Below are 26,642 nucleotides of genomic sequence, written 5' to 3'. Positions count from 1 at the left end.
AAGAGAACCTTTTTGTTCTTAATTTCTACTTTTGGGGCAGGTCATTGGTAGTCTTTTTTTTTTTTTTTTGATATATCACATTTACCACTGCTTGTGTTAATTTTCATGTTCTTCTACCCTGAACAAATTTATGCTCTTGGTGTTGTATGTGCTGCAAGTTTCACTGCTGTCAAAACGTGTTTTTTAAAATAACCCATGGGTTTTAACCAGAACAGTCAAGATCAATTAGATTTCTTTTAAAAGTAATATCTACCTTAGTGTTTAGATCAGCAAGAAGATGTGGTTATGATAACTTTTGCCCTTACATGGCAAGATAGGACTGAGGTATACCAGTGCTTTTTAAAGTGTTTCTTTTAATTAATTTTTTTTTTTTTTTTTTTTTTTAGCTAGGGGTTAAAATAATGAAAAGATACTAGCTCCCAGTGGTGGACTTCATGGCTTCCTGTATTCCATTATACTTTCTACTGCATCTTGATGCCTTGGTTTCTTGGAAAGGAAACATTTTGAAGACAAAGGTCCTCTGCTGGGAACTCTTCCGCCTCACCTCTTACCTGGCTACTAATTCTACTTGACACTTTATCTTAAATATCTCTTCCACAGGGAAAGTCACTCTAAGCCATAAGACTTGGTTAGTTATTTAATAAGTCCCTCAGTACCTTGTATTTCATTACATCAATTTCAATCTCTTTGTTAATATTTGTCCTTTACCCCAGACTGTAAACTTTGCAAGGCAGGGGCTGTCTCTTTTCAACACTCTACCTACCTTGGTGTCTGACTCATAGTAGATACTTAATAAACTTTTGTTGGCTGATCGGTCAGAAGCTGAAAAAGGGGTTATGGGAACAATACTTTTAACAATAGTTGCTTGTGCGTGTGTGTGTGTGTGTGTGTGTGTGTACATGTTTAGCTAATAGCAGTGAGTGCTGTTTTCTTTCTGTTTTTTGGGGGGCTGGGGGAGGAGAGAGGCACTACTGCATCAAATTACTGAAGTGGAAAGAACAATTGACATTCTGTTTTAAAGTGACCATGTATTTGACCCACTTCTTCTCTAGTAATGTCATCACGATTGTATCTCATTGCTGTGGGTTCTTGGAGGCTGACAGTCGGAACAAGTTGCTTCAGCTCACAGTCCTCATCTGTCATACAGAACAGCTTGCAGATTCTTATTATGTGAATGAAATATGGAGAGAAGGATATTTTTCTTCCTGGGCTATCAGGGTAATTGAAAGTAACCATATCAGGGCAAGGGGAAAACACAGGAAAATAGACTGCTTTTGTGAAGGGTAACCCATCGGCTCTCAGAACTGCAAGTGCAAGGTGTCTTCTCCAAGTGCAGAGGCTAGGGAAGGGTTCCCTGTTATCAAAAAGCCTAGGATTCGACCAGAACATTTTTTCAGTAAGGAAAATGCCACTCCTGAGCTCCCTGATGAGCCACTGCAACTGCCTTTCCAGGTACATCTCATGGGACCCAGGGCATGGGCTTTGTATGTTCTTTAGCTAGGGAAGAACTCTGTTTTAGTATTCCAGATCAATAAACTAGGAGAAAATTGGAAATGTGCTATGAAAAATCATTAACCAGAGAAATTCTACTGTTCCCAAGTTTTGCATCAGAAGAAATAAATAACACTTGACTGCTCTTACACTTTATAGTTCACAAGCTTGGCCCTGGTGCAAGGTAATATCAGATAACACCATGTCACTGACACTTTGCCTTCTAAATGGTCAGTTCTGCAGATGTAAATGGAGCTTTACAGAACAGTTTTAGTTCACAGGAAGCCTTCCACTTCACATTGGTCAACGGTACTAAGGTGGTGATGGCGAGCAGGGTACAGTTCAGCAGTCATTCAAGTCATGACTTTGTTATGTTCTGAGATAGCTTTAAAAATCACTTAGTCAAATAAAACTCCAAAGTACTGTAACTGCCAGGTTGCTTTATCTAATTTATGAAACAGAGGCAAAGGAATCAACAATAACCCTCCATTTACCATTATTAGATTAGCTATTACTGAAACCGCAGAAAGTATATAACCCTTTACTTTGTGTTCACTCAAATTTGGTTATTAAGCTTTGATGGAACTTTCATTTAACCAAATGCCTTTGTTTATGACAATAAGCATGTTAAGTCTTTTGTGTTCTGAATTTGATATGACCATTTTAGTACATGCCTCCTGCTAAGCCTTGTTAAAAAAGTTTTAGATTCTATTCATTTGTGTAATGTCAAATATTTTCAATTCAATCCAGTTAGGGTCTTGCATCTCTTCCCAACTTGAAGAAATGCATCTTTTCCCTGGTAGGCCTTCCTTTTTCAAGAATAAACCAGGCATTAACAAACATAGCAGCTCCGTAAAAATTGATTTTTCAAAATTAAATAAGCATCTGGTGGGCTGAAAATGTTTTGTACCTGGTATTTAAAAGATATTTTGACTATTGCCAAAAGGAATCAATTCCTTCATGCCATCTCCTTTGTTGATGCCGTCATATGCCACTGTGTGGTATAGAGCTCAGGCTTGGGCTGGGATTTGTACCTCAACTCTGCCACTCTGCCTGTGACTTTGGACTTCACCTCTTCTGGAGGTCTGTTATCTCTAATTGCCCTTTTCTTGGTGTGTGATAGAGTTCTTAACAGTACTTATCAAGTTATATATGGGGGAATGCATGTGAAGTCTGCAAACGTGATTATTCCTGTAACGTGTGTGTGTGTGTGTGTGTGTGTGTGTGTGTGTACATGTGCAGGTGTGTGTGTCTACACTCTACGTATGGGTTGTCACCTTAACTAAAACCCCATACTGACTCAGAATGGGGTTATAATAGTGGGGATGCTGTTACTCTTTCAGGATTTCATGTTCTGGTATCATGGCTATATCTGTGCCATGGAACATCGTTACCATTTTGGATCTATTCAGAGCCACTGTTTGAAGACAAATCACCATGGCTGTTTTAATTGCTGAGATTGGAACCCAAGAACCAAATCCATATTCTGAAGAAGTCTTGCTTTTAAATTGGAACTTCATTTCATTTCCTTTGAATTGATGTAAAAGCTAGGATAAAGAGTGTTTTAGATAAGTGAACTAGAAATATATGGCCTTTCCAATAAGAAGGGCTCCTACTGACAATTTGTTGCTAGTTTTTCACCGGCTCCTTCCCACATCTGTTAAGCTTCTGTCTAATTGCCTTGGTCTCTTTGAATTTTTCATCCTTAACTCTGTCCTTTACTTAAATGTTTTTTGGGGTAATGGAGACAGGTTTGGAGAAACCTACTCTGTCTCGCCCATGTCCTTTCACCCGGAACCCATAGAGGAGCGACCAGAGGTCAGGCTGGGAGATGTGGTTCCTGACATTGGTTTCCATCAAATTTACATGGTTCTAATGGGGATGAAGTTTTTTTCCTCATCTGTACTATCCTCTGTTGGCTTGAATAATGAGTCACAGAAAAATGAAAACTTCCTTAGCTGTGAAAGTTTCAGCAAAAAAAAAAAAAAAAAAAAGGCCACTGGCATTAGTATAATGCAAAATAAGATAACATTTAAAGATAGATAGTCTCTGCTTCAGCATCATATTGACAATGCCCCTCACTTGAGTCAGGGATTGGGGACTTACTGAGATATACCATCTGGCAAAACACGGAAGGCCAGTCTTGTGCCAACCGAGAAAGCTGCATCAGTTCCAACTCTTGTGTACTTTGCACATCATTGGATGCCTTGCAAAACGTTTATCACTTTTTAATTAGTAAGGACTAAGGGATTTTCATACCCCAAAGAAAATGTCAGCAGCCCAAAGAAAGACAAATTATCCAGTGGATCATAAGGGGCAGTAGGTATTTAACTTTGAGCTTGCACAGAAACAAGGACAGTTGCATACTAGGATCTTTGTTGTAGGACATGTGTTCTTGGTCTGTCTGGGTGGGGCTGGGGATCTGGGCTTTCTGTTCCTCTAGCGGTTCCCCAGCTGGTTTCTCCTCCAGCACAGCCAGGCCTTGAGAGCCCATGCCAAGAGATCAACTCTTTCCTGCTCCTTCGCCTATCATGTAAACCGTGGCCTGTCATGTTCATTAAAATGAAAATTTGTCAGATGGAATTTGCCCGACTGGCAGAATAAGTTTAAATGTCAGATGTTGTTAGGCCTGGATATAAATATTATGTTTTTATTGTTAATTAATTGCAGCGCCTCAGTACCAGTAATCCAAAATCCAATTTAGTCTGCAATAGGCCTGTGGATAAGGACCAGAGATAATGAATGCAGAGGGAAAAAATGTATTCAGTGTTCCCATTGTATCTGTCAATGTCCTCTTAGAAAAATAGCAAATTTTGGTGTGCCACTTTAACTCAAAGGGTGCAAAACAGAACAGAATTAAGACTCATTGTCTTTTGAAACCTCTCAAATGTTACTTCATGTTGAATCTCTTCCATTGCTAGCCCCGAATCTGTCCCAGCATCAAAATCTCCAGATTTGCTTCTCTGTCTCCTTTCTGTGATTTCCCCCACATTGCTTCCACCCGAGTCCCTTGTTATGTTCACAGCTCATTTTGGAGTAGCAGAACTGAGGTACCTATTCCCATAATCCTCCTCATTTCTCTTTGCTCTGTTCATTTTCCCCTCTTCCATTCACCATCAATCCTACTCTTTTTTTTTTTTTTTTTTTTGGTCTTCTTTTTGTCCTTTGTTTCGGTCCCCAGACTCGGCAGCCTATCTGTAAGTCTGCCACTGTTTGTTAAGATCATTTTGCCTCCAAATTGAGCTGGTGGCTGACAATCACTCAGAGTAATGCTGCATAACTGTTTGCATTAGAAAGGGGAGCAGACATCTTGCCGCTGGGGCCCAGGCCTCAAAACTGACTGTTGTTGCCAGCAGGCATTTGCCACCACCATTCCCAACCAGTGTTTTGTGGAGTACTTGGTGTGAGCACGGCATCTTACTCTGCCACCTTCCTGGTTTCCAAAGGCAAGTGAGTGTGCCAGGCAGAGGAAGACTAATTAAGACTTTGGAAGGCAGGACTAATGTGCTCCAGTGGTCAGGGACCTTCATTTAATTCCTGGCATCCTGGTCCATGCCAACCTTGTTCTGCCCCTGTGATTAAGCCAGCCGAGAAGCAGGGAAGGGAAGATGAACTTTGGTGTACTCTGAGTTTCCCTGTCCAGCAGTGTCTGTCAGATTAAAAATGAGAGGGAAGGAGGCCAGAGAATCTTCCAGATGGAGAGTTCAGAGGAGGGCACCACCAGACTCCCTCTCCGCAGTGACGTAGCTGGGCCATCAGAATATCGGGCCATGAGCCAAGAGGAGCACAGGCTGCTGTCGACCCTGTAGTAGAGTAGAGGCCCGGTAGAACAGTCACCCTTGGCTTGGGGTGGGAACATACTCAGACCAGGCCCACACAGGCACGTATGTGATGGAGGCAGAGTGTTTGCCCCAAGAGCTTGGTCAGTCTGGTTAGAGGACAGGCCCTTCATCCTGGACTTCTTGTAAGAGTGTGATCCCCGAGGCATATGGACACTGCCAAAGCCCAGTGGGGAGCTGGGTGTTCTCCACCGTCTTTGGTTGCTCCCCTTGGATAGAATCGGCCATGTAAGAAAGGTGACCTTCGATGGGCCCGCAGCAGCAGGAACAGCAGTGTCTGTACATCCTTGGACGGCCTCGCATGTAGACAGCAGTTCCAGACAGCAGGAGTTTAGTGAGGACACAGTGCACAGACAGCTACTCTCCACACCTTTTGGTAGCGCAATTTTGTAACTGGTTTCAGCATTCATTAAAAAGTATCCAGGGTAGATGGATAGGAATAGGATTTTGCTCAAATGAGAACTGTTTTTTAGACTCAGGCTGTCTGAGGTCTATGTCAGCACAGAATGATAATGAATGAGGTTAAACACAGAATATCTGACGTGACCTTCCTAAAAAATGGATTATTTTAACATTGCTTCTGTACAACCTCAGTTTCTCTCTGAGGTGACCCTATTTTTCTCAAAATCAGGTTATATGCGAGTTTGGGGAAGGTTTGGACTATGGGGAACCAAGCTGTTTGACTTGAAATGTCATCCCGTTTTGAGGAAACATACTGGGGCCACGTTAGGGCATCCCTGTGCAAATGCCACTTTGTCAGAATGTCTCCCCTGGGATTAGACTGGCCATGGTGCTTCCCAGTCCTGTCTTGCTGGTCAGACAAAGCCACTGCCTCCCCAGAGCCAGGGTGCTAACCCGGCCGGGGTCATGCTCCCTGAGATTCATGGAATTTGATTTGTCACAAACTCTCTGAATTTTAACATGCTAATTATTGGCTGATTGGTATGCAGCTCCTTAGACGTCACCTAATGATTTTCCAGAGCTCATACTCTTGGCAAATTTACTTTTCTGGTGCCTGGCAAATATGACAGCATTGAACAGGTGTGGCGATGGTGTGTGGGGGTGTGTATGTGTGTTTGTGTGTGTGTGTGGTGATACAAACATAGGCTTGTAGAGAGATCTTTCCATCTTAAGAAAGCTTAGAATACAAATTAAGAAAAGGGGAAAAAAGAAGAAAATAAACAAAACTAATCTTGCTTAAGAATTTTCAATTCTGTGGGATGCCTGGGTGGCTCAGTGGGTTAAGCCGCTGCCTTCGGCTCAGGTCATAATCCTGGGGTCCTATGATCGAGTCCCGCATTGGGCTCCTTGCTCGGCGGGGAGCCTCCCTCCCTCTCCACCTCTGCCTGCCTCTTTGCCTGCTTGTGTGCTTTCTCTCTCTCTTTCTGACAAATAAAAAAATAAAATCTTAAAAGAAAAAAAAAAAAGAATTTTCAATTCTAGAGGTGCCTGGCTGGCTCAGTTTTGTGGAGCATGTGACTCTTGATCTCGGGGTTGTGAGTTCAAGCCCCACACTGGGTGTAAAGATGACATAAAATTTTTTTTTAAAAAATCTTAAAAAGAAAAAAGAATTTTCTATTTTAATAGTAAAGCAAACTTACACTATTCCTTTATTAAGCAAATTTTGTTGAAAATATGTTATGTGCTAGATACTGTTCTAAAGGATGAGGATTCAGTGCAGAACAAGATAGATGTTGTCTGTATCTTTGTTGAACTTAGGCTGTAGTGGAAAGATTTCCACATATATTTTGAGATTATTGATTCATTTTCTAGGTGAAGTACAAAACTAAGAATTATTCTAACCACCCCTCTGAACTCTAAATATATTAGAGTTTCACAAATTCTGACTTAGAAATTCTATTAGAAATACATACATATAAATTGAAATAAGACTTCTAGGAATATATCTGAGAAATGTCAAGTTTCTAGTGTCTTTGCTGCTGTCTCTTGTGAACATTTAAATCAGTATGAAGATTTGCAAATAATCCCATGTGTTTAAAATATTCATTTATCAACAGGTCGTTTAACCAGGGCTATGTTTTCCAGCTGCCTGGTTTTCACCGATATGTAGAAAAAGGTTTAAGAATCTTAGTTGAAAATGGGCTATCATTTGAAAGGATGTTGCAATAATTTGTTGGCAGTAACAGCTCACTGAACGTAGCATAAGAAGCAAGACGAGGGCCGAATTTATTCAGTGTCTTCATTCTTGTGGCTTGTCTTCATTCCCAGGCGAACAGACTTCTTTCCCAGGTATGTAGATAATTGTTAAAGACTTAAAGGTCAATAACCAATTCTTTAATGTGGCAGTGAAGTCAGGTGAAGGCTGCAGAATGCAACGAAGGGAAATCACTCAGGTCCAGGCAGGGCTGTGTAAGTCAAGTGTAGTTGGATGATTCCCGGAGAGAGGTTTCAGTTGGGAGAAGATGAATCGCAAAGGAAGTTTCTGTATTTGAGAACGATGTTTGTTTAAATTTAGGCTGGTTTTTAAGGGAGCTGGGGGCTGGGTAATGGAGTGAGGGGGTTGGGGCTGGTAAAGATTTTCTAGGAGGCTCTGAAAAACCACCAGGAAAAACCAGGGTGTTACTGGCCTGTACTGCTCTGCCTCCATGTTTTTGTCTTTCAGAAGCCACCAAAGCCCAAACCTATTTGGATTGATTTAAATCTGTCTTGCAGGAGGTCATATGAAGGTTACAGAGTCTGTGTGCTGCAGAACAAAATGGAGATGAGCTAGGCTTGAGGGGAATGGGAGGTAGTGTACCACCATCCTGCTGCAGATGAAAAGGTTTTCGTGGCCTGTAGAAGTTTGAGTCCTTGGATTTTTGGGTCAAGGCAAACAGGGGAAAGGGAGGACTACTTTGAGTGGCTCTTCCTGACTTTTGTCTACAGATACTTTGGGCATTGCAACCAGAGTGGGGTTTTGTTTGTTTGTTTGTTTGTTTTTTAAAGATTTTAAACAGAGAGACACACAGCAAAAGAGGGAACATAAGTAAGGGGAGTGAGAGAGGGAGATTCAGGCTTCCCACTGAGCAGGGAGCCCGATCCGATGTGGGGCTCAATCTTAGGATTCTGGGACCATGACCTGAGCCAAAGGCAGATGCTTAACAACTGAGCCACTCAGGTGCCCCAGAAACCAGAGTTTTTTTTTATCCTGATCTGCTCCTGTTTTGGATATGTAGCACACCTATGTGGAAAATGCTTGGGCACCAGAGAGATGTACACGAAGACTGTAGAATCCATGTGCACTTGTCTGCTCAACGCGTATTTACTGAAGGACTATTTGGTACAGGTATAGAATCTGGGGTTCACAATGCATGGGCTGGTGTGGTTGGTTTGCACAATAAAAGCCATAGGTCTTAAAGAGTTTGGACACTAATCAAGGTGATAAACATGTACACAGGAGAAAATAATTTAAGGCAATACCATGCATGCCAGTCACAAGTTATTATATGATCAAGATGAGCCCTATTTGCTTGGTGAGTAGTTTTCTATACTTTCCCATTCCAACTCCCTTTATATTTTAGATGTATTTCTTATAAACATCATAAAGCAAGGCTTAAAAAAAGCCATTTTAAAAAATTATTCTAATAGGTGTGTTTAATCCATTCACTCTGATTTCTCATATATTTGAACTTACTTTAAATATTTTCTTTTGTGGGGCGCCTGGGTGGCTCAGTGGGTTAAAGCCTCTGCCTTTGGCTCTGGTCATGATCTCAGGGTCCTGGGATGGAGCCCCGCATCGGGCTGTCTGCTCAGCAGGGAGCCTGCTTCTCCCTCTCTCTCTCTGTCTGCCTCTGCCTACCTGTGATCTCTGTCAAATAAATAAATAAAATCTTAAAAAAAAAAAAAGTTAAAATATTTTCTTTTGTATTTTCTACTCACTTATGCTTTCCTTTGTTTCTTGCCTGCTTCCATTCCAATATTTTATGGAGAATTGGCTGAGTTTTCTGTTCTTTATATTGTTCCCTAAGTTGGTTTGGACATCCCTATTATTTTGGTGATTACTCTTATGTGTTTTAAAATTGTGAAATATACCATACATACAAAATAATTTTTGGAAGTGTATAATTGTATTGTATTCTATTATAATACAATATATATCCTTGGCCAAGAAATAGAGCATGACCATATTCCAGAATCTTCCCCAATCATTAGATTCCCTTGCTTTTTTTAAATAGTTTTGCCACTTATATGTTATATTCTAAAACAAGATGGTATTTTTACCTTTTTGAACATGTTGTATATATGGAATGATATTTATATTCTTCTGTGACTTGTTTGTTGTTTTATATCAGATTTTTGAGAGGCATAGATGTTGATGTGTGTGACTGTGTTCATTGATTTTTCAAAGCTGTATAATACCTCATTGTAAGACTGTAAAAATGTATGTATTCATTGTACTGTTGATAGGTGTTTGGGTTGTTTTCAGTATTTCTTGGCATTCTAGCAATGAGGCTCTAAACATTTTTGTATGCGTCTTTGTGAGCATGTATGCAAGGGTATCTTTGACTATATACAATGAGAAAGAAATGCTGGTTATGCTTAACAAGTTAGTAACTTTAATGCATATCTTTAACAGTTTAATGAGTATCTGTTTCTTCCTTCTAAGCAATTTATTCCCCTCCCTTATTCCATATAATTGGAACTAACAACTAATTTCACCTTATTTGGAAACCCTAAAAATTGGTCATTACTGTTGTTGTTGGATTTTACAACCAAGGCTTAGTAATTATTACTCAATACCCATTATTCATTATTAAATTTACTAGATTTACCATCTTGCTTGCTAATGTCTTTATTTCCGATTGCTTTTTGCTGCTCATTCCTTCCATCTGGGGTCAATTCCTTTTTACTCAAGTATGCCTTTTAGTATTTCTTTCAGCAAAACTACTATGAGCAGAAAACAATCCTTGTCCCTCCCTTGAAAAATGTCCTTATTTCTCTGTCATTCTTGAATGATAATTTGTTTAGCATGGCTATAGAATTTTTGTTGAACTTTTTTTCCCCTTAGTACTTTGAACATGTAATTTCATTGCTGTCTTGCCTTTATTTTTGCTGATGACAAGTTGTTTTGTAAGGAGTCTGTTTTTTCTCTCTGGTTGACTTTAAGGCTTTCTATCTCCCGGTATTTTGTGGTTTCTTTCTGATGTATCTACCTGTGGATTTGCTTTTATATATCTTGCTGAGGTCTTGGTGTGCTTTTTTCATAAGGATTCATGTCTTATTCTAGAAAATTTATATTCATTATATTTTCGTATTTGTCTTTTCCTTTTCTTTTGAGCTTGGCTATTTGGATATATATGTACTTAAATTATCACCATATTTTTTTCTTTTTTCTTTCTTTCTTTCTTTCTTTCTTTCTTTTTTTTTTTTTTTTTCAAATTAACACCTAATGTATTATTTGCCCCAGGGATTTAGGTCTGTGAATCATCAGACTTATACATTTCACAGCACTCACCATAGCACATACCTTCCCCAAAGTCCATAACCAGCCACCCTATCCCCACCCCCGACCCTCCCAGCAACCCTCAGTTTGTCTCATGAGATTAACAGTCTCTTATGGTTTGTCTCCCTCCTGATCCCATCTTGTTTCATTTTTCCCTGCCTGCCCCCCAAAACCCCCTGCCCTGCCTCTCAAATTCCTCATATCAGAGAGATCATATGATAATTGTTCTCTGATTGACCACTTGCACTCAGCATAATACCCTCTACTTCCATCCACGTAGTTTGTTGCAAATGGCAAGATTTCATTTCATTTGATGGCTGCTTAGTATTCCATTGTATATATGTACCACATCTTCTTTATCCATTCATCTGTTGATGGACAGCTAGATTTGTTCCATAGTTTGGCTATTGTGGACATTGTTGCTATAAACATTGGAGTGTAGGTGCCCCTTTGGATCACTACACTTTTATCTTTAGGGTAAATACCCACTAGTGCAATTGCTGGGTCATAGGGTAGCTCTATTTTCAACTTTTGAGGAACCTCCATGCTGTTTTCCAGAGTGGCTGTACCAGCTTGCATTCCCACCAACAGTGTAGGAGGGTTCCCCTTCCTCCACATCCTTGCCAACATCTGTCTTTTCCTGGTTTGTTACTTTTAGCCATTCTGACTGGTGTGAGGTGGTATCTCACTGTGGTTTTGATTTGTATTTCCCTGATGCCGAGTGACGTTGAGCACTTTTTCATGTGTCTGTTGGCCATTTGGATGTCTTCTTTGCAGAAATGTCTGTTCATGTCTTCTGCCCATTTCTTGATTGGATTATTTGTTCTTTGGGTGTTGAGTTTGATAAGTTCTTTCTAGATTTTGGATATTAGTGCTTTATCTGATATGTCATTTGCGAATATCTTCTCCCATTCCGTCAGTTCTCTTTTGGTTTTGTTGACTGTTTCCTTTGCTGTGCAAAAGCTTTTGATCTTGATGAAGTCCCAGTAGTTCATTTTTGCCCTTGCTTCTTTTGCCTTTGGCAGTGTTTCTAGGAAGAAGTTGCTGTGGCTGAGGTCAGAGTTTGCTGCCTGTGTTCTCCTCAAGGATTTTGATGGATTCCTGTCTCACATTGAGGGCTTTCATCTATTTTGAGTCTATTTTTGTGTGTGGTGTAAGGAAATGGTCCAGTTTCATTTTTCTGCATGTGGCTGTCCAATTCTCCCAACACCATTTGTTGAAGAGACTGTCTTTTTTCCGCTGGACATTCTTTCCTGCTTTGTTGAAGATTAGTTGACCATAGAGTGGAGAGTCCATTTCTGGGCTCTGTGTTCTGTTCCGTTGATCTATGTGTCTGTTTTTGTGCCAGTACCATACTGTCTTAATGATTACAGCTCTGTAACCGAGCTTGAAGTCTGGCATTGTGATGCCACCAACTTTGGTTTTCTTTTTCAACATTCCTCTGGCTATTTGGAGTCTTTTCTGGTTCCATGTAGATTTTAGGATAATTTGTTGGATTTTGATAGAGATTGCATTAGATGTGTAGATTGTTTTAGGTAGCATAGCCATTTTCACAATATTTGTTCTTCCAATCTATGAGTATGGAACTTTTTTCCCATTTCTTTGTGTCTTTCTCAATTTCTTTCATGAGTCCTTGATAGTTTTCTGAGTACGGATTCTTTGCCTCTTCGGTTAGGTTTATTCCTAGGTATCCTATGGTTTTGGGTGCCATTGTAAATGGGATCTACTCCTTAATTTCTCTTCTGTCTTGCTGTTGGTGTATAGAAATGCAGCTAATTTCTGTGCATTGATTTTATATACTGCCACTTTACTGAATTCCTGTATGACTTCTAGCAGATTTGGAGTGGAGTCTTTTGGGTTTTCCACATAAAGTATCATATCATCTGCAAAGAGTGAGAGTTTGACTTCTTCTTTGCCAATTTGGATGCCTTTTATTTCTTTTTGTTGTCTGATTGCTGAGGCTAGGATTTCTAGTACTATGTTGAATAGCAGTGGTGATAGTGGACATCCCTGCCATTTTCCTGACCTTAGGGGAAAAGCTCTTAGCTCTGATATTCGTTGTGGGTTTTTCATAGATGGCTTTGATGATATTGAGGTGTGTACCCTCTATGCCTACTCTGTGAAGAGTTTTGATCAAGAAAGTGTGCTGTACTTTGTCAAATGCTTTTTCAGCCTCTATTGAGAGTATCATATAGTTCTTGTTCTTTCTTTTATTAATGTATCACATTGATTGATTTGTGAATGTTGAACCAACCTTGCAGCCCTGGAATAAATCCCACTTGGTTGAGGTGAATAATCCTTTTAATGTACTTTTGGATCCTATTGGCTAGTATTTTGGTGAGAATTTTCGCATCCGTGTTCATCAAGGATGTTGGTCTCTAATTCTCCTTTTTGATGGGGTCTTTGTCTGGTTTTGGGATCAAGGTAATGCTGGCCTTATAAAATGAGTTTGGAAGTTTTCCTTCCATTTCTTTTTTTTGGAACAGTTTCTGCAGAGTAGGTATTAATTCTTCTTTAAATGTTGGTAGAATTCCCCTGGGAAGCCATCTGGCCCTGGACTCTTGTTTGTTGGGAGATTTTTGATGACTGCTTCAATCTCCTTACTGGATATGGGTCTGTTCAGGTTTTCTATTTCTTCCTGGTTCAGTTTTGGTAGTTTACATTTCTCCAGGAATGCATCCATTTCTTCCAGATTGTCAAATTTGCTGGCGTAGAGTTGCTCATAATATGTTCTTATAATTATTTTTATTTCTTTGGTGTTGGTTGTGATCTCTCCTCTTTCATTCGTGATTTTATTAATTTGGGTCCTTTCTCTTTTCTTTTTGATAAGTCTGGCCAGGGGTTTATCAGTCCTATTAATTATTTCAAAGAACCAGCTCCTAGTTTCATTGATTTGTTCTACTGGTTTTTTTTGTTTCTAATTCATTGATTTCTGCTCTGGTCTTTATTATTTCTCTTCTCCTGTTGGGTTTAGGCTTTCTTTGCTGTTCTTTCTCCAGCTCCTTTAGGTGTAGGGTTAGGTTGTGTACCTGAGACCTTTCTTGTTTCTGAGAAAGTCTTGTATTGCTATATTCTGTCCTCTCAGGACTGCCTTTGCTGTGTCCCACAGATTTTGAACCGTTGTGTTTTCATTATCATTTGTTTCCATGAATTTTTTCAATTCTTTAATTTCCTTGTTGACCCATTCATTCTTTAGTAGGATGCTCTTTGGCCTCCATGTATTTGGGTTTTTTCCAACTTTCCTCTTGTGATTGAGTTCTACCTTTAGAGCATTGTGGTCTAAAATATGCAGGGAATGATCCCAATCTTTTGGTACCAGTTGAGACCTGATTTGTGACCCAGGTTGTGATTTATTCTGGAGAATGTTCCAAGTGCACTGGAGAAGAATGTTTATTCTGTTATTTTGGGATGGAATGTTTTGAATATATCTGTGAGGGCCATCTGGTCTAGTGTGTCATTTAAAGCCTTTATTTCCTTGCTGATCTTTTGTTTACATGATCTGTCCATTTCAGTAAGAGGGGTGTTAAGTCTCCTACTGTTATTATATTATTGTCGATATGTTTCTTTGATTTTGTTATTAACTGGTTTATATAATTGACTGCTCCCCTGTAGGGGCATAGATACTTAAAATTGTTAGACCTTTTTGTTGGGCATACTCTTTAAGTATGGTATAGTGTCCTTCCTCATCTCTTATTATAGTCTTCTGTTTAAAATCTAATTTGTCTGATATAAGGATTGCCACCCCAGCTTTCTTTTGATGTCCATTAGCAAGGTAAATGGTATTCCACCCTCTCACTTTGAATTTGGAGGTGTCTTTGGATCTAAAATGAGTCTCTTGCAGACAGCATATTGATGTGTCTTGTTTTTTTATCCATTCTTATACCCTGTGTCTTTTGATTGGGGCAATTAGCCCATTTACACTTAGGGTAACTATTGAAAGCTATGAATTTAGTGCCATTGTAAAGCCTGTAAGGTGACTGTTACTGTATATTGTCTCTGTTCCTTTCTGGTCTGTTACTTTTAGGCTCTCTCTTTGCTTAGTGGACCCCTTTCAATATTTCCTGGAGGGCTGTTTTGGTGTTTGTAAAATCTTTTAATTTTTGTTTTTCGTGGAAGCTTTTTATCTCTCCTTCTATTTTCAATGACAGCCTATCTGAATATAGTATTCTTGGCTGTATATTTTTCCCGTTTAGTGCTCTGAATATATCATGCCAGTCCTTTTTGGCCTGTTAGGTCTCTGTGGATAGGTTTGCTACCAATCTAATATTTTTACCATTGTATGTTACAGACTTCTTTTCCCAAGCTACTTTTGGGATTTTCTCTTTGTAACTGAGACTTGTAAATTTTACTATTAGATGATGGGGTGTGGACTTATTTTTATTGATTTTTAAGGGGGATTCTCTTTGCTTCCTGGATTTTGCTGCTTGTTCCATTCACCAAATTAGTGAAATTCTCTACTATAATTTGCTCCAATATAACTTCTGTCCCCCTCTCTCTTTCTTCTTCTGGGATCCCAATTATTGTAATATTAATTCATCTTATGGTATCACTTATCTCTCAAATTCTCCTTTTGTGGTCCAGTAGTTGTTTGTCTCTCTTTTGCTCAGCTCCTTTTAATCTCCATCATTTGGTCTTTTATATTACTAATTGACTCTTCTGCCTCATTTATCCTAGCAGTTAGAGCCTCCATTTTTGGTTGCACCTTATTAATAGCTTTTTTTATTTCAACTTGGTTAGACTTTAGTTCTTTTATTTTCTAGAAAGGGCTTTTATTTCTCCAGAAAGCGATTCTCTAATATCTTAAATGCTTTTTTCAAGCCCAGCTAGCACCTTGATAATTGTCATTCTGCACTCTAGTTCTGACACATTACTAATGTCCGTTATGATTAGGTCCTTAGCTGTCAGTACTACCTCTTGTTCTTTTTTTGTGGTGAGTTTTTCTGGCTTGTCATTTTATTCAGGTAAGAATAGATGAATGAGAGAACAAAATACTAAAGGGGTAGCAATGACTCCATAAAAATATATACTCGCCAAATCAGAAGAGACCCTAAACTGGGGGGAGAAAATGGGGGGGGGGGGGATCTATATCTATATCTATCTATCTATCTATATATATATATTAGACTGGTGAATAGAACAGAGCTGCACACTTGATTTTGGGTGTATTTTGGTCTGTTAGAAGAAACTACCTCCCAAAATTTTAAAGAAAGAAAAACTTATATATATACAAAAATAAGGGTAAACACAATGAAGGGTGGAATATGACTGTAAAGATGAAAATTTAAAAAGATTCTAAAAAAGGAGTTGATATGAAGTTGGATGAAATAAGAAAAAAAAAAGAGAGGAAAGAATGTGATCAGGCTGGAGACTATAAGAAAACCATCCGCTATATTTAGGGTGTATTTTGATCTATTAGAAGAAATTGTATCCCATAATTTTAAAGAAAAAAAACCTATATCTATAAAAGAAATAAGGTTAAATACAGTGAAGGGATAAAATATGAGCATAACAATGAAAAGTAAAGATTTTTAAAAAGGTATTAATAAGATAAAATAGTTAAAAACCGTTAAAATTGGAAAGAGGTAAAGTTAAAAAAGTAGAATAAGAAAAAAATAAATTTAAAAAAATTTAACTTTGAAGGACTAAAGGATCATGGGAAAAAAGCCATGAATTCTATGTGTTGCTTTCCCCTAGCTCTAGAGTTCTGCAGTTCTCATTTATCAGTGAACTTGGTCTCGGCTGGATGTTCTTGCTGATCTTCTGTGGGAGGGGTCTGTGGCAGTGATTCTGAAATGTCTTTGCCCAAGGCAGAATTGCACCGCCCTTGCCAGGGGCCAGGCTAAATAATCTGCTTGTGTTCACTCTTGGAGCTTTTGTTCTCTGAATGCTTTCCATACAGTTTTGGAGGTGGAGAATGAAAATGGCGGCCTCCCAATCTCCGGCCACATAGGAGCCGAGAGTTTGGGACCCCGCTCCTCAGTGCCCCCGCAGAGAAAAGCAGTCAATCCCTCCTATCTCCCTGGTCTTTGGTCGCACTCTGTGTTCACTAGGCCTGTGACCGAGCATTTCTATCTCTGGTGCACGGCCCCGTTTGGAGTCTCCAAACCCAGCAGATTCCTGGTGTGCACTCCCACACTGCTGTAGGAGGAAGGAGGTGGTCTCCCTGGATCTGCTGCTTGTAGGGTCCCTGCCTGAAGAGCAGTGGCCCAGGTGTGCCTTGGATCACAGTTTAAGGTAACCCTGAGCTGGGAGCCCACTGCTCCGCTCCATCTCTGCAGCTGACTTCCCTACTCTGATACCTGGGAGATCTGCTGCACTCAGACACCCCTGGTCTTTTTGTGTCCTTGCAGGTCCTGAGACCACACTGTCCCTGCAAGGGCTCCACTTCCCGCTTAGCCTTTGGAGCAGCGTCCCTCAGTGGAGCAGACTTCTTAAAGTTACGATTTTTTGTTCCACTCCACTGCTCTCTCACTTGCCAGGAGCCAGCTCCTCCCTCCACGGTCTATCTTCTTGTGGCTTCAGATTCACTTCTCTGCACATCCTACCTTCCGCAACGTGGTTGATTTTCTGTTCCTAGAATTGTTGCCCTTCTTCTTTTCTATCTCCTGTTGAGTTTGTAGGTGTTCAGAATGGTTTGATAACTAGCTGAACTCCTGGGACCTGATGATATCTCGGTCTTCTACTTCTCCACCATCTTGGTCCTTCCAAATTATCACCATAGTTTGCTTAGTTAGCATTTCTGTGTGTTTAAATTGGAAAGGCATACAGGTTGGTCTCTATGTTTTCAGGCCATAAGTCTCATGTTTTACAAAAATGCAGTATTATACTATTTTATGTAGTTTTCCCCAAATCATGTTTATCCCAGGTTATTTTTCTCCCAGCACCATTGAAATCCATATAACAGGGGGAAGGGGAAATTTCTAATTTCTCATGGAGAGGTTTTATCTCGTGCACTAATATTCTAGGATTTATATCACAGCCCAGAAGTCTAGTCTTGGTCTTTAGTGGCCAGGCATCAGCAGTAATGGTTTCTTTGGTAAGGACTGAAGTGGGTACTTAGAACATGGAAGGAAAAGAAAAAGAACCATGGGAAAACCATGGATTAGTTGGCCATTCCCAGCTACTGCACTATTATGAGATGTTAGGATCTAGACAAGAGTGACAGAAAGAGGAATATCCCAAGTAGTTTTGACCTTATGGTGTCACCATATGAGTAATGATGTACTGATGTTATATCAGCCCCTTGAAATATTAGCGTGACATAAATACTATTTCCTTGGAAGGACCGTGTGCCTTGTAGAAATGGAATGGGTTCCCCCATGTAAAACTTTTTCAGAGAAATGGAAATAGAGTGTGCGGAAAGAAGTAAGAACATAAAATGCTCGGTCAGAGCGAGTGTGCTGTGCAGCGTTTACCAGAATTGTGTCTCTGTGCTTTATTGGCCATTCCTATGCTGTTGAGGCGCTCATACCCCAAAAGATTTCGCTGTCCATCTGACCGGGGTGTCTGACTGAATTCTGGCCTGACGTGTGTGCTGTCTTCACTTGATGACAGTCTTTTTTTGGCCTTTTGTGAGGGATGTATGAGGCCCCGGTTACTTGGCCAGTGCCACAGACAATGGCATATGGAAATTCTCCTTAGAGACATGGAGAAGAAACGTTTGGTGTTTTACTCACAGATAACGCCCTACTTTTGCTTTTATCTCTTTGCAGCTTTGAAGCTCAGAGAAGAAGGAAAATCCATTGAGAACAGTCTGTAAAGGTAAGTGTATTTATTACATGGCCTTGACAAACATTGCCTTTACAATATTGATTTTTCTTTTATTCAGAGATTTAAACACTTGGATTAAAGATACAGCTGACAGGACAACTTCCTTAACCACCTGCTTGTCCCCCCTCTTAGGCAAAAGTGCTGAGCAATAGTTAGCAGAGAGCAGGAGGAAATAAAATGATATGCTGAGGGTAGCCAAATGCAATTGTATGCTTGCTGACTTTTGCTTTCTTCTCAGCAGTTAAGACATTCCAATGGAGCTCAGTTTACTAAGATTAATGTTAGCTGGAAAAAGAATGCACTCGTACCACTTCTAGTCGATGGTTAAATAAAACCAGCTGGCCAAATAAAGCATTTAAACTAAAATGCAGAGTGGCATTTGAATTGGGTTGGATGAAATTTATCATGGAAGTCAGTTGTGCAGTTGCGTGGAGAAGCTAGTTTTGTCGAAAGGAGAAAGCCAGCCAGTTTGGTGTAGCTAATTTCATTCTGCCCAGTCTCCATGGACCCTAAGTGAGTTACAGGAAATGAACTTCCAAGTTCGAAGCAATGGGAAAAGTACCCATCGGCTTTCTGTGAAACATTACAATTGTGTTGGTTTTTACATGGAAAAATGTAATTGTTTCCTCTTTGCTAGGTATATTTATCAGCATACCGCTGTACAGCATTGTTCTTTGATTCATTGTTTAATTTCTGTTCTGCATGAAGTATTTTAATTTAAAGAATTCATTCTGGGGAATTACAGGGCTGCAGTTTCATCAAGAGTCTTTGGTGGCCAGGGTGAAATATGCCATAATTTAACATTTGTTTTCATCATCAATTATGTTTTTGACAATTTTAGGTTTTTTTTCCTGTCGTTTTTATTACAGCAATCATGACCGTGACCACTTAAGTTAAAGTCGAAAGCCATTTTGATTTACCTTATATTTTAAGTTATTCCTAACTTCATGACAAATCTACTTCTGGGGCTGAATTTTTAATGTTTGTTTTGAGGGGGAAAAGATTTTTGCAGGGAAATTGGAGAAAACCTCTTTTGAATGATCAAAACTTGAGCTATAAAAGCACTATTTGGAGGTTCTGCTTTGGAATGACTAAACTCTGGTGCATGAAGGCTGGTTGGCATGGAATTTTTCTGTAATGGTTTTCAGGCATATAACTTACACACCTCTGGACCACTGAGCCACATCTTGGAGTAAAGTGGTACTTGATGGCATCTTAGAAATAAATTCTCACAAATTATTGGGGCTAGTGATGATGTGGCAAGCTTCAGAATCTTGCGGTCTTTAGGTACCATTATGATGCTCCCATTTCTCATTGGAGAATGTTTTCACGCAGCACAGACCCTTTGCTCTGCTCTCAATGAAGATCCTTTGTTAAATTGGTATTTTGGAGTCAGACATGGATTCAGTCCTGGGTTGACTTTAATAACTGTTGGACCATGGGCAACTTATTTACCCCCCATGTCTCAGTTTCCCAGTTTGTGAAATGGAGGTAATAATATTGTTTTCCTCATAAGGCTGTTGTGAAGGTTAAATGAATTATTAGGTATTAAAGGCTTGGAACAGGTCCTGGCCCATGCCAAATGCTCAGTATGTGTTAGTTGCTGCTGCTCTTGTTGATATTACTGTCATCATCGTTATCATCAAGTCAGCATCCTTCTGAATTGACTCATTAGACATTTTGAGAAGCCTGTGCTCTTTGGAAGCTTCAGGGTAATGTTTCCAAAATGAGCATGTCAGTACTGAAGAAGGAGAAATTCTGCTTTGTCTTTAGGAATCAGAGGAAAAGATAGCTTTCAGATAAAGTGAGAAGCGAGGCCCCTGGAAGTAAGAAGTTGTCAAGGTGAAGTTTTGTAGGCATTAGGGTAAACGCTTTCTTCGGCTGTGTGTAGACAATTATTAATAGAGTCTTCAGAAATTAATGATCTAACTGCTAGTTAGTTAGGTTCTTAAGGAATCTTTGAAGAAAGTCTTGGCAAGTGTAGAAGGACTTGTCCCCCTTTCCCTTTCCTTCCCTGTCTTGTATCTGTTTTCCCTTCCTAACAGCACTTTGATTTCCTTTTCGGGTGGTTAGATGAGTGGAGCTGTAACCAGAGGCCATACCCAGGGGCCTATACTCGGCCTAGGTGTGGGTGCATAGTCAGTAGCTTGATTAAGTGGGTGTTCATGTGCAGTTTCAGTTTTGAGCTAGAGGATTCTCCTTGCTGCCAGTGGGCATTCTGCTCTGAGCATACCTACTGTGGGACTACCTTAGCAGTTCCCATTCTTTAGTCTCCATGTCTGTCTTGGCAAATGATGGTTGCTAAGCCTTATTTTCCAGTGGAAAATTAGGCTTATTTTCCATGATTCCCCGAGCCCCTCGTCTTCTTCCAATAATCCTCCTCAAATTAGCCAACTGGCTTCAGTCTTGGAACCACAGAAGCTGAAGTAATAGTTGACACATTAGGGAGCTAGATAATAAACGGGCTATGTTTGGAGGTTTACAATTAAAATATCATTCATTACTTCCTTCCATCATGTGTAAGTACCTGAACGTTTTGCAGTGGGTTATAAAAGGTGCAGAGTTCTCAATTAGTGTTTTAAAAGTGGGCCATTTTGCTGGACTTCCCATGACTCCTGTGTTTGGTAGAGAGAAGTCACTTCTGGCTACTAATCTAAGTTCTCAAAGGGTGTGTGTGTGTGTGTGTGTGTGTGTGTGTGTGTGTGTGTGTGTGTGTCGGGGGAAAGCTGGAAATGGCAAGAGAAGCAGAGATATCTTCGCTCCAGTTTTTGGGGCCCTGGGCTGGGGGTTGTGAAGGGACTGTGATTTCCTTCCCCCTACTCCAGCCTCCCCAAACAAAACTCAATACGTATTTTTCTGCTTTTCCCTGAATCTTTATTCTTCTTTTGAACACTTGCCTTGCCCTACTGAACACCTTCTTTTCAACGATGTGTGTGTGATTGAAAACTCAATTATTTCGGTCTCTGGCATTCCTTGTGGTTTCTCGAGAATGGAATGGGCAAGTGCACTCTGTTTCCCCTTGTGTCTTGTTTGTTGACTACTTCTGTGTTCTGTGCAGTGCCTAGAACAAAGTTGGTTAATGATTTTTTCACAGGAACATTAATTTTGCACTCCTACTGTGAATAAGTAGCATGAGTGCCTTGTATGGTGGAAACTTACCTGACATGTCAGGAAACATGCTTTCTAGTTTGGGCGCTGCTGTTGGTAGCTTTATGATCCTGGGCAAAATACCCAACTTTTCTTAAGGTCTCAGCTGTAAAATCGGGATAACCTTTGCCCAGTCTTCTGCATCGAGGTGTTCTGAGGTTGACATAAACGTAATCTGTGTGAGAATGCTTAGCCAGTTGTCAGGCGCTGGCGTAACATCAGTGAATGATGGTGATGCTGGTGACGATGATGCCATTTATGTTAAACAGATTGAAAAACCAAGGGATTTTTTTATTTTTTTTTAATATAAGGCCGAGTAGAAAAGGGACATACATTTAAAAAACAAAAATAAAAATAAAACTCTACCTGGTGCTTGTGCTGGACATTCCGTTTGTGCCTCCGGCTCCTTGCTCCTCTGAGGCCCGGGAGGCTACCCTCTCTTGTCAGCATTCCCTGGTTCACCTTGCTCTCCAGCACTGGGTGAAAAGCCGAGAATGTGAGTTTGGAAAATTATTCCCTACCTTCCTGCAGCACTGTGGTTGGCAGTGGCTGTATCCCTCTAAGGAGGGCCGCGGGTGCCGGGGACATAGGAAATGGTAAACTTTCAGCGCCTGGACATTTTGGTGGTACAGTTGGAAGGATTCTATCAATCAGCTTTTTATAAAGCAAGTTTTGGAGAATTGAAAAACCTTATGGTAACCCTAGTATATATATATAAAGACATCCAATATTATACATGTAATGAATTATCTTTTAAAATTCACCTTTATTTTTATCAAAGCAACCTATCTACCTTGTTTGAATAGAACAGCACTAAAAAGCAAATACTGAAAAACTGCAACACCTACCCCCACCTCCTGCATTTCTCCTACCAGCCCACACCCCACAATTGGCAACTTTCAACTCTGATACTTCCGGTGTTTATCTGTTGCCAAAAATGTGCTTATGCTGGTTTTTTCCCCCCTGCTGTATTGATTTTAATAATAGTTCTTTGACAGTCCCCACTCTTATTGCTTCTGGTCCCCACAGCCCCCTAACATAATTATATCACAATTTTTGCTTAAATCAAAATTTAACACTTAAATTATCATGTTGGTCTGATTGGTAATGTGTTCTTTAATGAGGAACTCTTGGTCTTCCTTGGAATTAACATATTCTTTCAAAATTTGCTTTTTTTCCTAGGCATCTACCTTATGAGGTGTAGGCGGTAATAGCATTTCCATTTTATAGATGTGTAAATTGAGGCTTGAGGCTGAAGTATTTTGCCCAGAGTCACACAGCTAGTAAACACCAGCCAGTCTCTCTACAAAGTCTGCATTCTTAATCATGATGTTGTTTGCAAACACTGTCACTTCAGCTGTTATTCTAATGGCTCTGTTAAAGCAAAGCAACACTTTAGGTCTATCTTTCAGGTTCAGAATCAGTAGATCTGAGATGGGGACCAATGTAGAAAGCTCCACAGGTGATTCCATTGATCGGCAGGGTCTGAGACCTTCTGTTCTATATCCTGTCATTACCTGTAATCACCATCCTCACCGTCATCGTCATCAACAGCACCACCACCACCTCCGTCAGCAGCAACGGAGGACAGTCTTGTGCTCTATCACTAAGTAGAAATCCTAGTGTCTATTAAAGCAGTTGCTTTTTGACCTCCTGGTGAGATCGCACTGGTGGGTGATTCAGGTAATAATTTATCTGGCCATTTTTCCTCTGTGGGTGCACAGAGGAACTGTGCCCTGTAGACCTGGACAAGGGTATTTTTTCACCTCAGTTGGTTGTTACTTTATCTGTTAAAAAAAAAAAAAAAAAAAAAAAAAGGCAATAAGAACATTGTCTCTGTACTTAACCCTTACCTTAAAGGGACTCATTTTTTTTTTCTGAGTCCCCTAAAATAACATTTAGGGGGAATACAAAGCTCAAGTAAAAGAGAAACTTTGATGTCTTTGTTCTGTTTGATTTCCACCCCCTTCCTCCCATGCTTGTGGCATTTCTTGTTTGTCAGGCGGCAGGAGAGAAGCAGTAAAATTTGGCCTGGGGTTTTCTCATCCCTAGGTGTGAAATTATTTCAGAACTATAATAATAATACTTTGCATTTCTATAGTCCTTTTATTTGAAGATCTAAAAGTATTCTGTTGGTGTTAATAGAGCTTCCCAGCACCCTCTGAAGTAGGTAAGTATTATTAGAGAAGATTTCCTCCAAGAATATTTTCACTTCATATCCCATGTGTGACTTGAAAATGCTCTTGTATTGTTTGGGAATCTCAACTATTTTAAAGTGCCGTGCATATAGGGCACTTGTTTTCCTTATATTCGGTCTTCACTAATTCCCAGCTATTAAGGGAAATAGAGTTCTTTTCCCATGAATAGGTGTGGCACTATCTAGCGAGAATTAAAATAAAAGTGTTATGTTACTGGCTTTTAGTTGAATGTTTTTGAAAATATTCAGTGATGTTCACCCACCATGGAACTATCTATCTTACAGTTAATTTTTCTTTTTTTAAGGTAACAGGACTTGCAGGAATATATTGAATAACTAGTGGGAGTTTGACTTGGTAATGTGTCCTTAGGGAGCTCATGACGTGTCAAGCCAATTAAAAATACAGACTGAGTTTGCATTCTGATTTAAAGGTTTAATTTTGAAAAATTGCTTTGAAAGTTGCATACCTGAATTTTAATCATGCAGACCTTCCTACTTGGTTATTATTATTAATTTTTTTTTCTCATAATGTTGTGAAGTTTCATCTTTGTGGTGCTCAGAGTGTCACTGATGCAGCATGTCTGCCATAGGCCGTGTGAGTAGCAAGAATTTCCTGTCTCCTCCAAGGACTTTCTAGCCAGACTAAAAATCAACTTGACATGAGACAAATTAACAGGAGAGAAGCACATTTGATTTAATACATGTGGAGAATCCACATACGTGTTGAAACTCCGAAGATAGGCCAGATGAGATTATATGAATTAAGGAGAAGAGGGTAGGGCTTTGGAGTTTAAAGTGGAGGAATTGTAATTCACAGGGAGATGAAAAAGAGTAAATATTCGGTAACCAAATGTTTGCTGGACCTCCCAGAAAGAGTGGGTCAAAGAGAGGACTCTGCGGATACAGGCCTTGTCAGGTTCCTCCCTGTCTACCAGGTAAAGAGCTTTTCTCAAACCTTCTGGGTTTTGATTGCTTTTTAACTAAAAATAGTTATCATGTAAAAATGGTCCATCTTGGGGCTGCCTGCCCTTGGTCCCTACACACAGAACATTCAAGAAAAGGACCTCTGTTCCTTAGTCCATGCTGGTCACCCTGAGAGGTTCCTCATCCATGCAGTGTTGGGTGGCCCTCTACTTCTCTCCAAAGGAAGTTGGGCTCTTTTTCATTTCAGGGATGTAGTATTTATGTTCCCAGAATCTCCTTATCATCCCCATCAAAAGTCCTATGACCTCCCTAGAGATCTGCCTGGGAATAGGGTTCTAGCCTTCACTACCTTAAGAAACTAGAAAACCTCTAGTTTCTCCCTGGTAGTATTCCACCTAAACAAGAATAAGGGAAACAGAATGGTTTTAAACAACACAGTCCAAATTTGGTTTTATCCCTGTCCTTTTTGCTGGTGTCTAGCACATTCCCTTCCATGAAAGAAAAATCCTTAGTAGGGGCCAGATTTTGTGTGTGTGTGTGTTGGGGGGGGGAGCTGTTAGAGATTACCTTCTAGTACTTTCTGCATTTGGATAAAGGGAATGCAATCTCTGTCGAAGTTCTTAAGATAAGAGGGGAATATATAGGAGGGATAACAAAATGCACAACTTGGTATTGTTAAAATATGCTGCCCAACACTGAGACAAGGAGACGCATGAGCATTTGTATTGTGCTTTATGACTGTCATGATGGAGACAGTGTCGGATGATCACATGGTTAATTCTTTTTCCTGGCATTTCAGTTGTCTTCCTTTTAGGGAGAAATTCACTGAAGACCCGTCATCTGTAGATTTGGAGGAATGTGGGCAGAACCATGAATCTCTGCACCATTTTCTCCTGAGTTTTTTGCTCAAAGGAGGTCACATAAATTTGTTGCTAATTATGTGAAGATAGATTTATCAGTGAAGATGCTTTTGGCTGCAAATAATTAGAAAGTCAATTCAAAATAGTTTGAACAATAAGGGAATTAAAAAAAAAAAAAAAAAAAAAGCTTCCTACCCTCTCCATGTCTACCTGCTGAGCCCCATGGATGTCATGATTGATGGGAAGGCATTATAGAACCCGGGCTTTGAATGTCTGGAATCCAACCTTAATCCACTTTTCCCTGGTGCCAAGCAACTGGGGACCCACCAGGGTGCCTTTGATGGTTGTCACTGTGCAGCAGGGAGAGGATTTTGAGCTCTAAGCTGTTGACAGATTGCTAAGTATTGTCAATTATTTTGTGAATTTCTCTACCAGCTTATATTTGAACACAGAATAAAAGCTATCAGAATAAGGAAAATGAATTATCTTAAGGAACAAGATATCCCAAGGGGGCAGCTCCGGGTTATGTTAATATGGTGGCTCAACATTGTCATTAAAGTCTTCATTTCTTGCTTTTTACCTCTGCCATTTTCACTGTTTTGACTTGGTCCTCAGACTGGCTGCCTTAGGGTTTCTAAAATGGCTTATTCATTCTGGGGAGTCACCTGGACATGTGGTAGCATCCATTGGCATTAGAGACTATTTATTCTTTTTATCCCTTTTTAAAAACAAGAGACTTTTCCTGTAACTCCTCTAGCAGGCTTCTTGTAAGGTTACATTTGGCGGATTGCAGCCACATACTCCTTTCTAAATCAGACACTGGCACAGGGGATGGGATTACCTTGGTTGGCTTAGGTTGGTGCTTTCCAATCTAAATTTCTTCTTGTCAGGATATATCTAGAGCATGAGAACATTTGGTCAGCATGTTTGGTAACTAGAGGGGCTACTTACATCTGGAGGTGTCTGGGCAG

At 40.0% G+C, this 26,642-nt stretch overlaps 1 protein-coding gene across 2 annotated transcripts in view; it reads left to right on the top strand.

Annotated features, from left to right (window-relative positions):
* LOC111144098 (fragile histidine triad) overlaps window positions 1–26,642 on the top strand; it is a 1,461,119-nt gene that overhangs the window by 20,447 nt on the left and 1,414,030 nt on the right. The window contains exon 2 of one of the 2 annotated variants that reach the window (XM_022498223.1): window positions 18,486–18,534. The gene's annotated coding sequence lies outside the window, so the exon portion shown is untranslated. Of the gene's footprint in view, window positions 1–18,485; window positions 18,535–26,642 lie in introns of those variants that run through there. The other variant, XM_022498226.1, reaches the window with a different exon arrangement.

The sequence above is a fragment of the Enhydra lutris genome, unplaced genomic scaffold (genome assembly GCF_002288905.1).
Source record: "Enhydra lutris kenyoni isolate GAN:26980312 unplaced genomic scaffold, ASM228890v2 scaffoldscaffold10, whole genome shotgun sequence".
In the NCBI taxonomy this organism is placed as follows: Eukaryota; Metazoa; Chordata; class Mammalia; order Carnivora; family Mustelidae; genus Enhydra; species Enhydra lutris.
Note: the sequence above shows the minus strand (reverse complement) of the source record. Positions and strands in the feature narration are given on the sequence as shown.